Below are 10,532 nucleotides of genomic sequence, written 5' to 3'. Positions count from 1 at the left end.
TTCTCTCATTAGTTGATAATAAAGTTGTTTTGGCTTATAGCCAGACACAATAAGACTGGGCAGGAAAGCTAAACATAGATATAGGGAGAAGAAGGGCATAGTCAGGACAGACATGAGCCAGCCACCTAAGAAACAAGAATGCACAAATGCAGTAAGACATGGACCATGTGGAAATAAATAGATTAATAGAATGGGTTAATTTAAATGTGAGGGCTAGTTAGTAATAAGCCTGAACCATCAGCCAAACACTTATAATTAAAATAAGTCTCTGAGTGATTATTTGGAAATGGCTACAGGATGGGGCAAGACAGAGAAAAGCCTCCATTTCCATATGGTACTCTAACATGCTACTTGTAAATTCACATAAAGCTTGAGAAAGATTTTTTAAAAGGGGTTCTAAGACACATAAATGGAGCCAAAAACAGCTTCCTAGTTGTGTCTCTCATGTGAGCAATGGTACAGAGATGCTTGTGAATTTGGGCTTGAGCTACAGCATGGCAGATTCCCTCTATAGTACACAGAGGCATCTCTAAGCCTTGCAGCATACTGCGTGGTAGATTAAGCTTTTGCTCATGCAGACAAAAAAGGCTGAAAGATACAGATGTAGAGATCCACAGCCAAACACCTGGCTGAGCTCCAAGAGTTCAGTCAAAGAGAGAGAAGAGGGATTTTGTGAGCAAGGGGCATCAAGATCATGATGGAGAAACCTGCAGAGACGACCAAACCAAACTAATGGAAACTTACGAACTTTAGACCAACAGCTGTGGAGCCTCCATGGGACTGGACTAGGTCCTTTGCATAAGCAAGACAGTTGTGTAGCATGGTCTGCTTAAGGGGTTCCCTGGCAGTAGGATCAGGATCTATCCCTAATGCATGAGCTGGCATTTTGGAGCAACCTATGATGGGTAACAACCTATGATGGGACAACTTGATCAGCCTTGATGCAGGAAAACAGGCCTGGACCTGCCTCAGCTGAATGTAGCAGGCTTTGCTGACTTCCCACATGAGACCTTTCCTTTTTGGAGGAGGGAATAGAGGGTGGGTTGTGGGGAAGGCTAGGGGAGAGTAGAAGGAGGGAAGAGAGGGGGATATATGGTTGGTATGTAAAATGAATCAAAAGTCTCTTAACAAAGAAAAAAAGGGGGAGAAAGATACACAGTAAAATGAAGTCCAGGCAGAAAAATATCTAAATAGGTTCCAGTGTGTTTTACAATCTGAGTAGGCTTAAGAAAGAAATAAACTGGGTATGGACAGTTACAGAAAGGAATAAATAGTTTTAAAATAGTATAATAAGCTCTTTAAAGAGATAAGAAAAATAATAAACAAGAATAAGCCATGTAGAAAGGGAAATACACAAGGAATCTGGATCCTTATTGTGTTGATTTTGAATTTTTTGATGGCTGATAGGCAAGAAACAGCTGCTAGGAGACATGGTATTGAAAGAGGGACTGATGAATATACTAACCTAGATATTTTTTAGAATGCCTTAACTTGAAAAAAGAAGTAAAAAAATGTATTTTCAAATGGAAATAAAAAATGCTTTGGAAAAGAGGTTTTGATTTTGTTTCCAATGGAAATAAGAGGCTGTAGATTCATTTCAGGTTAATATGGATCAGGTTTGGCAGAAGGAGATGGGCTGAACCTTGACAAGTGATGTCTATCAAGTCTTCCAAGGACTTGGCCATTATCTCAAATTTTTTCAGGGACTCTAAAAATACTTCATCTACAGACAACAGGAAGCAGTTTGGAGAAAACAATATCCACATTCCCAAGAGTTGGGAGGTATGGATGGTCTTTGGTTATTTGGTGGGTTATGGATGTTTGTTATATTTAGGGGGATATACGAATATAGGATAAAAAGACAACTATTAATCTCAAATATTTTCTGTTGGCATAGATTTTGGTATAGTGGTACAAATTTAAAGATAATTTTGTTGCACTGTATGTATGTTTCTATTCTTATTTAAAGGATTTTTGTATATTGATACTAATTTAAGGTTATTTTTGTTACAACCTACTCTATGTATATTTATACTCTTGTTTAAGGTATTATCTTTATGCTGCTTAAAATTATAATGTATAATTAAAAATATAATGTATAATTTAAAAATACAGATTAATAGTCATCTATAATGGTTAAACTTACAGCCATAATAGTTAGATTTTCTAGGTATACAAAGATAAATTTCAGTTATATAGGTAATCTTCAAACACTTCAAAGACCTACAGAATATGGCATTTAAAATGTTTTGAAAACTTAGACTTTTCTCCACAATGAGACATGACTGCTTCTGGCAGCACCAATTACTTCAAATAGGATAATGAGCATCAAAGAAACTCCTTATGGAGTTGGCTTTCAGTGTGGCAAGGCATTTGGGCAAGAAGCTGTTCTTCCCTGGACTGCTTGACAGTATGATGTATTAATTGGACATGCAAGACCCATAGGAAATTGACCACTAAACTTTGACAAAACAAGGTGGGATTATCTTTCAGGTTTCTGATTCACAGAAGAAACTGCCAGACATTCTGCAGGACACAAAGAAAAGCGACTGATAAATTTGCCAATACCAGGCAAGACAGTCCTTCAAATTTTCTGCTTCACTGAAATGTCTGTCAGATGCTCTAGACCTATAGACTGAAGATGTATGCCCAAATGTTACAGAAGAACTTTAGGTGACTGTCCAGGCAGTCAGATGTCTCTGTCATTTCTAGAGTTTTAGAAGTTGCTTGCAATGCACTTCCTGTTTACTCAGGTAATGTTGTATCCATCAGGTCTTTGATGAAGTTGAAGACTAAATAGTTATAATTATAGTTTTCCTTACTAATGATAAAAGGTAAATTAGACATAAAACTTTAGACTAACAAAGATAGGATAGATAATATAGTATTTTCTTTAATTTTGCCAAACACAAATAGACTGGATATTGTAACTGTAATTCTTACTTGATAACTGTTTTTTTGTTGTTGTTGTATATAATTTTATTATGTTAAAGTTAAAATCTTTCTTTCTGACTAGACAGAAAGTGAGAAATACTGTGGGGTGTCCTTCTATAAGCTGTGAATATGTGTTTCTCTCATTGATTGATAATAAAGTTGTTTGGGCCTATAGCCAGACACAATAAGACTGGGCAGGAAAGCCAAACATAGATATAGGGAGAAGAAGTGCATAGTCAGGACAGATGCAAGCCAGCCACCCAAGGAACAAGATGCCAGAGAACAATAAGCCATTGACCATGTGGAAACAAATAGATTAATAGAAATGAGTTAATTAAAATATAAGAGCTAGTTAGTAATAAGCCTGAGCCATTGATCAAACATTTGTAATTAATATAAGCCTCTGAGTGATTATTTAGAAATGGCTGAGGAATGGGACAGAACAGAGTAAAGCCTTTGTTTATACTTTTACACAGTTAATGTAATATTCTGCAGCATAATAAAATGTAATACATCTTTGCCTAGTTAAGATAATATTCTATAACAACTGACTCCTCAAGTTGGCCTCAGACCTCTTTATGAGTGCTGTAGCATGAGCTTCTCCCATTAAATAAATAAATAAATAAATAAATAAATAAATAAATAAATAAATAATGTGTTAATAAAAATGGAATTAAAAGTACATTTTATTCCTCAAATTCTTTGGTCAGGAAGATGTGATGATATTAGGTAGATGGTACTAACTGTTTATTTGTTTAGAAAATGAATGAAGTTTCATGGCTATCCCTTCTTTCCCACACATGCCTGAGGCACCCAACTTTCTTCCTACTCTTCCCAGGGAATCACAAGAAAATTAAGATTTACTTGGATATATAACTGGATATGCTTGGAGATATATATATATATATATATATATATATATATATATATATATATATATATATATATCTTTAGTTTTGATACCAACAAGGGACAGGATGAAAGAGAACCCATAATGTGCAGTAGAAAGAAATATTTCCAAGGCTTCTGAAATCTCAATTATAGTCTGGCCAACTTTGCCTTCACATCCAGTTGGTGTCAAACCTGATTCATCATAATACCATATTCTATAAAAAGAAAAATGATGACACAAAGACACAAGTAATTATTACACAGAAGTTATCACAAAAATCAGTTGTGTTGCTCACATATTTGGTAAATTAACAGATGCCTGTCCAACCTAGTAGTGGCTAGATGAGGACTTGAGATCAGACCATGAAACAAGAGCACAAAAATTCCTGGAACTTTGCTCAAGACAATATAAACCCTAGGGCTAGTGATAGTACTCAATGGCAATGCCCTGAGTCAATCCACAGAAGCACAAAAAGAAAGACAACAAAACATAATATAATCTCTTCATGGCACTCATGCCTATGGTAACCAAGTTTCCTTAATATCTTTTTCCAACAAACTGCCCATTGAACAACTGATACACACCCGAGGATAGATGTCCCAGTGATCTGAAACAGCACAGTGAGAAAATAAAACATGGACATATTTTGTCATACAGCTATATTTCAGACTGAGAAATTAATGGAAACGTTTCTTGTGCTGACATAAATACTTCATCTGTCCCATTTCTCTTCGTTAGTACTCTGGAAGCCTCTTTAAATTTAGGGCTCTCACATGAACCTGATTTGATTATGTGATGCACAGTTAGTTGGTTTCTGCATTTGGATTAATTGCATAAATGTTCAAGAATCTTTAAAAAGATTATGCTTGGTTCAAATCAATGCCATGGGAGATAACAGAATCTTCAGCATGAACAGCCATGTGCTATTTGCAAGGAGCTTTTCCTTCCTGCAGAACTTTTGACTCTGCCGACCCATGGCAGATTTTGCTTCTTAGCACAGCATCCATCCATATAAAACTGGCCCACATCCTGAGATATATGAGATGCTATAGATCATTGATCACAATCACCAGTAGTTAGCTGGAAGCTGAAATGAAATAGCTTTTTAAAAAAGAAGTATTTATTCATGTATGGAAGACCACAGCTAGAATTCTCTTTGAAATAATTATTGAATCCTACTCTGATCATAGTTTATACAAACTCCAGACAGTTTTAAAGTGCTCTCTGAGAAAATTGTCTCATGAATTAACTCATTTGATGCTTGAGAAGAGCACATGAGTTAAGCATGGAAGGAATTATAATATCCATTTTGAAGGTGAAAGCACTATGATTACTAGAAGCTGAATGACTTGCCCATGGTCATAAATTCAGTCAATATTGAAAGTGAAGTATATATTGTTCAACAGATGGAGACAATGACCTATGAGAGTCACAGCTCTAACTTCCTGGGCCCTCAGAAATGGTTTATATAAATATATAAACTTTTTCCATAAGACTTAGAAAATATATATATGACAAAGCTTATATTTAGACATAATTCGGTTGTCATCGGTGCAACCAAATTGAATATTTTATCCTTTATTCTTATTGCTGATTTCATAGGGCTCTAATTCAATTATATATACTGTGGGTCACACATTTATTCATTCTTCCAAAAATCTTACAAGCAATTCTGTGATTAAATTCTTTTTCTAGATGAGGAAGACACTGTGGTGAATAACACTGATTCAAATGATCTGTCAAGGAGCCTGCAGCTATGGAACAGCCATACATAATTAAGGATGGTGGAAACTGTAAGAGATCATTTTTCCAAGAGCTAGGATGTCTGAGCTAGGTATTATCCAAGAACTCTCTCCATGGGATAGCTGAGATACAGATAGGAAGAATTAATAAGAAATGCAAAATATTATTTTATCTTAATTTTTATTCCGTATATTTTAGTTTGCTTGGTTTTTGGTTTTATTGATACAGGATTTCTCTGTGTAGCTTTGGCTGTACTGGAACTTGGGCTATAGACCAGTTTGGCCTCTGACTCAGAGATTCACCTGCCTCTGCCTCCTGAATGCTAGGATTAATGGAATGTGCCACCACTGCCCCCGGTTCAAATTCTGTATTCTTAAATGATGTTTTCTCTATCTGAAGCATACAATCAAATTCTCATAATTCTGATATAAGAAATAATGACTGAGAGAATGTGGCTAGATTAGCTAATTTTATTGCTTATTCTGGAAAAAAATTGTTAAAGTAGAGATGGTACTGAAATCATACACTGTACTTTTGATCTTGAGTCAAAACAATAAACCTATCACACAGTTTACATGCATGATATAAAAAGACAGAGGTCTATATTTCTTTTTGCACTGTTTACTACAAAGAATTCAAGCTAATTTGTGTTGTTTCCTATAAACATCCTAGTTTTTTCAAAGTATCACTAAGAATTTTTTTGCAAAATTTGCACTCTGTGGACCTGAATATTCAGCACAAAACCACATTTCACATAACAGCTGCTAGAAATGTCATTATTTAGCATGGTGCAATTCTAATTGATAGCATATTTTATAAAGTCAAATCTAAATTTTAAATGTCTTTTTTGCATAATGACAACATCAGCACTAAGTATTATGTTCAAGGAAATTTAAGTTTGCATAAATCACAAACAGTACATAAAGAATGACTACATTTAAAAATACACTTTAAATATTGATAATGTTAAAGTTAACTGATTTATGAATTCCTAGAACGACGCTTTAGAAGATCAATACATATAAGCCATGGGATATCAAAGTCAGATTAACATTTTAAGTTAAACTTTCACATTTTATAAATGCAAATCCTTTCATTGATATTTGGTCATTGATAAAGTATTTAATGATGGTCTCAATGCTAGTAAGCAGTAATGCTGAAATGACTCAAATACTCCAATATAAAGTCTCACTTTTTCTAGGGTCCTAACCATGCAACCAGTTTCATACTTCATAGAAAATTCAAACAATTGTTCTACCACTACAATCCATGCTGATCCATGTGTAGTGTATATACAGAAGTGAAAAAAGATTACTCAAGGAAACAAAGCGTATTGGTCATTGTTCGTGATATCTTTGTGTATTACACTTGTCACTAAACAGTTAAAGACTTATTACAAAGTCATCTATAGCCCATTATTGAGAGATATGAGAAGAACAGAAGTAAAACTATCAATCAATATGAGAAGTGAGAGAGCTGTGGATATGACTCAATGCATAAAGTGAAATCACAAATAAGACTTGAGTTCACACCTTCGGTACACATGATAAAGCCAGGCATGGCAGTAGAAGTTTTCTGGGAATCAGGCTAGACAAACTGGTAAGTTACAAGTTCAGTGAGGTGCCCTGTCTCAAAAATAAATGATAGGAGCTAAAGAGATGGTTCATTAACAGGTCTATACTTTCTTGCAGAAAACCTAAGATCAATTCCAAGAACCCACAAGGCAGCTCACAATCACTACCAGTTCCAGGGGATCCAACACTTTCTTCTGGCCTCTGTAGACTTCAACACACAGAGAAAAACTCATACACATAAAAATAATAAACAAGCAAATAATAAGACACTCAACATTGACTTCTGACATCTACGTGCAAGTGCACACATATGTATATGCAACACACACACACACACACACACACACACACACACACACACACACACACACAAAGCAGTCTTGAGCAGTGACTATAGATCAGTGGTAGAGTGCTTGCCTAGCATATACAAAGCCCTGGGTTCACTCTCAGTACTGATAGTAGATAGATATGAGTATAGATATAGATCATTATGCCTGATTACTCAATATCTTTCTGTCCACCTAGCTATTTAGTCATCCATAGATGTAAAAATCTGACTCTCTGTTTATTTGTGTATGATTTTAGGTTACTATATACAACAGTATATAGTCTACCTTGCCATCTTTCAGGAAGCTGAAGTTACTGCATTGCCATGAATGGAGCAGTGGTCATAATGATATTCACATTTACTAATTCATTTCTTTCAGAAGATCACAACTGTTTTTCTCTGTCTTAAGATCACAACTGTTTTTCTCTGTCTTAATATTTCAGAAAGCTGTGTGGTCCCTCTCTGCTGCTGGGTGGTATGGGACAATACAAGTACAAGTAAAGTCATGAGTGCTTGGCATCTGCCCAAACACAAATCCTAATGGTGTTGTTTATAATTACTGTAGGACAAAGTTCAACCTTAATATTGACATGCAAATATAACAATGAAGAACTCAAGATGAAAGAGCAGGATCCTGGCATGCAAATGAGAAGCAGAAATGGAGATTCAACCATTTTTGCAGAAGTCCTTTTAGGCAGCAGGACCACTGTGACAGGTGGCAGGATGCCAATCAACTGATTAAGGAGGCAGATCATGCTGGACAGGTGCTTCTGTCCCCATGTGGTTGTCCCAGGAGGCACAGAACAGATAATGAGTTATAAGTTCAGTGCCATTTACTAGAACTACAAAACAAAAATGAAAGTAGAGGGGAGGTAGTAGAAGTTTAAGAAAAACAGGAGGTACTGAGACCCAGACCCCAGAACTCACTCTTACAATTTTTCTTCTAAACCACATTGCTAAATGCTGTCATGCATTTCTAAGCCTGTCTCCATTTTACACAAAGAATGTTTGTCTGCGTGGGCTTTCTCTTGAACATTTTTTACCTAATAATAACCTATATTTTCTTTAGATTTTTTCTTTTCTTTTTTATTAAGAAACATTCTATGTATTTTACATACTAACCACAGATCCCTTCCCTTCCCTCCTCCCAACCCCCAGCCTTCCCCCCCCATCCCAATCCCCATTCCCACCTCCTCCAAGGCAAGGCCTCCCATGGGAAGTCAGCAGAACCTGATATACTCAGCTGAGGCAGGTCCAAGCCACCTCTCCCCCCCAGATCAAGGTTGTGTAAGGTGTCCCACCATAGGCAGTGGGCTCCTTAAGCAGATTAAGCTACATAACTGTCTTGTCTATGCAGAGGGCCTAGTCCAGTCCCATGGAGGCACCAAAGCTATTGGTCCACAGTTCATGAGTTTCCACTGGTTAGGTTTGGTCATCTCTGCAGGTTTCCCTATCATGATCTTGATGCCCCTTGCTCACAGAATCCCTCTTCTCTCTCTGACTGGACTTCTGGAGCTCGGTCTGGTGCTTGGCTGTAGATCTTTGCATCTGCTTCCATCAGTTACTGGATGAAGGATCTATGATGACAGTTAGGGTATTCACTAATCTAATTAACGGGGTAGGCTAGTTCAAGCACCCTCTCTGCTATAGCTAGTAGTCTAAGGTGTGGTCATCCTTGTTGATTTATGGAAACTTCCCTAGCAACTTCTCCCTATCCCCATGGTATCTCCCTCTATCATGGTATCTCTTTCTTTGCTCTTCTATCCGTCCCTGTTCCAGCTCAATCATCCCATCCCCTTATGTTGTCATCCCCCATCCCCTACCCTCAAATTACTCCCCTCACCCCCAGTCTACTAATGGAGATCTCATCCATTTCCCCTTCCCAGGGCAATCCATGCATCCCTCTTGGGGTTCTCCTTGTTAGCTAGCCTCTCTAGAGCTGTGGGTTGTAGACTGGTTATCCTTTCCTTTATATCTAGTATCCACTTATGAGTGAGTACATACTATGTTTGTCTTTCTGAGTCTGGGTTACCTCATTCAGGATGGTATTTTCTAGTTCCATCCATTTGCCTGCAAATCTCATGATGTCATTGTTTTTCTCTGCTGAGTATACTCCATTGTGTATATGTACCACATTTTCTTTATCCATTCTTCAGTTGAAGGGCATCTTGATTGTTTCCACAATCTGGCTATTACAAATAATGCTGCTATGAACATAGTTGAGAGCATGTGTTATTGTGGTATGATTGAGCATTCCTTGGGTATATGCCCAAGAGTGGTATTGCTGGATCCTGAGGTAGATTGACTCTCAAATTTCTGAGAAACTGCCATACTGATTTCCAAAGTGGCTGTACAAGATTGCACTCCAACCAACAGTGGAGGAGTGTTCCCCTTGCTTCACATCCTCTCCAACATAAGCTGTTATCAATGTTTTTGATCATAGCCATTCTGACAGGTATAAGATTGTATCTCAGTGTTGTTTTGATTTGCATTTCCCTGATGATTAAGGATGTTAGGCAATTCCTTAAATGCCTTTCAGCTATTTGAGATTCTTCTGTTGAGAATTCTCTGATTAGCTCTGCAGGCCATTTTTTAATTGGATTGTTCAGTATTTTGATGTTTAGTTTCTTAAGTTCTTTACATATTTTGGAGATCAGCCCTCTGTCAGATGTGGAGTTGGTGAAGATATTTTCCCATTCCATAGGCTGTCATTTTGTCTTGTTTACTGTGTCCTCTGCCTTACAAAGGCTTCTCAGTTTCAGGAGGTCCCATTTATTAATTGTTGCTCTCAGTGTCTTTGCTACTGGTGTTATATTTAGGAAGTGGTCTCCTGTGTCAATGTGTTCAAGACTACTTCCTACTTTCTCTTCTATGAAGTTCAGTGTAACTGGATTTATGTTGAGGTTTTTGATCCACTTGGACTTGAGTTTTTGCATGGCAATAAATATGGATCTATTTGCAATCTTCTTCATGTTGACATCCAGTTATGCCAGCACCATTTGTTGAAGATGCATTCTTCTTTCCATAGTACAGTTTTGGCTTCTTTTTAAAAAATCAAACA

Source organism: Peromyscus eremicus, chromosome 6 (assembly GCF_949786415.1).
Source record: "Peromyscus eremicus chromosome 6, PerEre_H2_v1, whole genome shotgun sequence".
In the NCBI taxonomy this organism is placed as follows: domain Eukaryota; kingdom Metazoa; phylum Chordata; class Mammalia; order Rodentia; family Cricetidae; genus Peromyscus; species Peromyscus eremicus.
Note: the sequence above shows the minus strand (reverse complement) of the source record.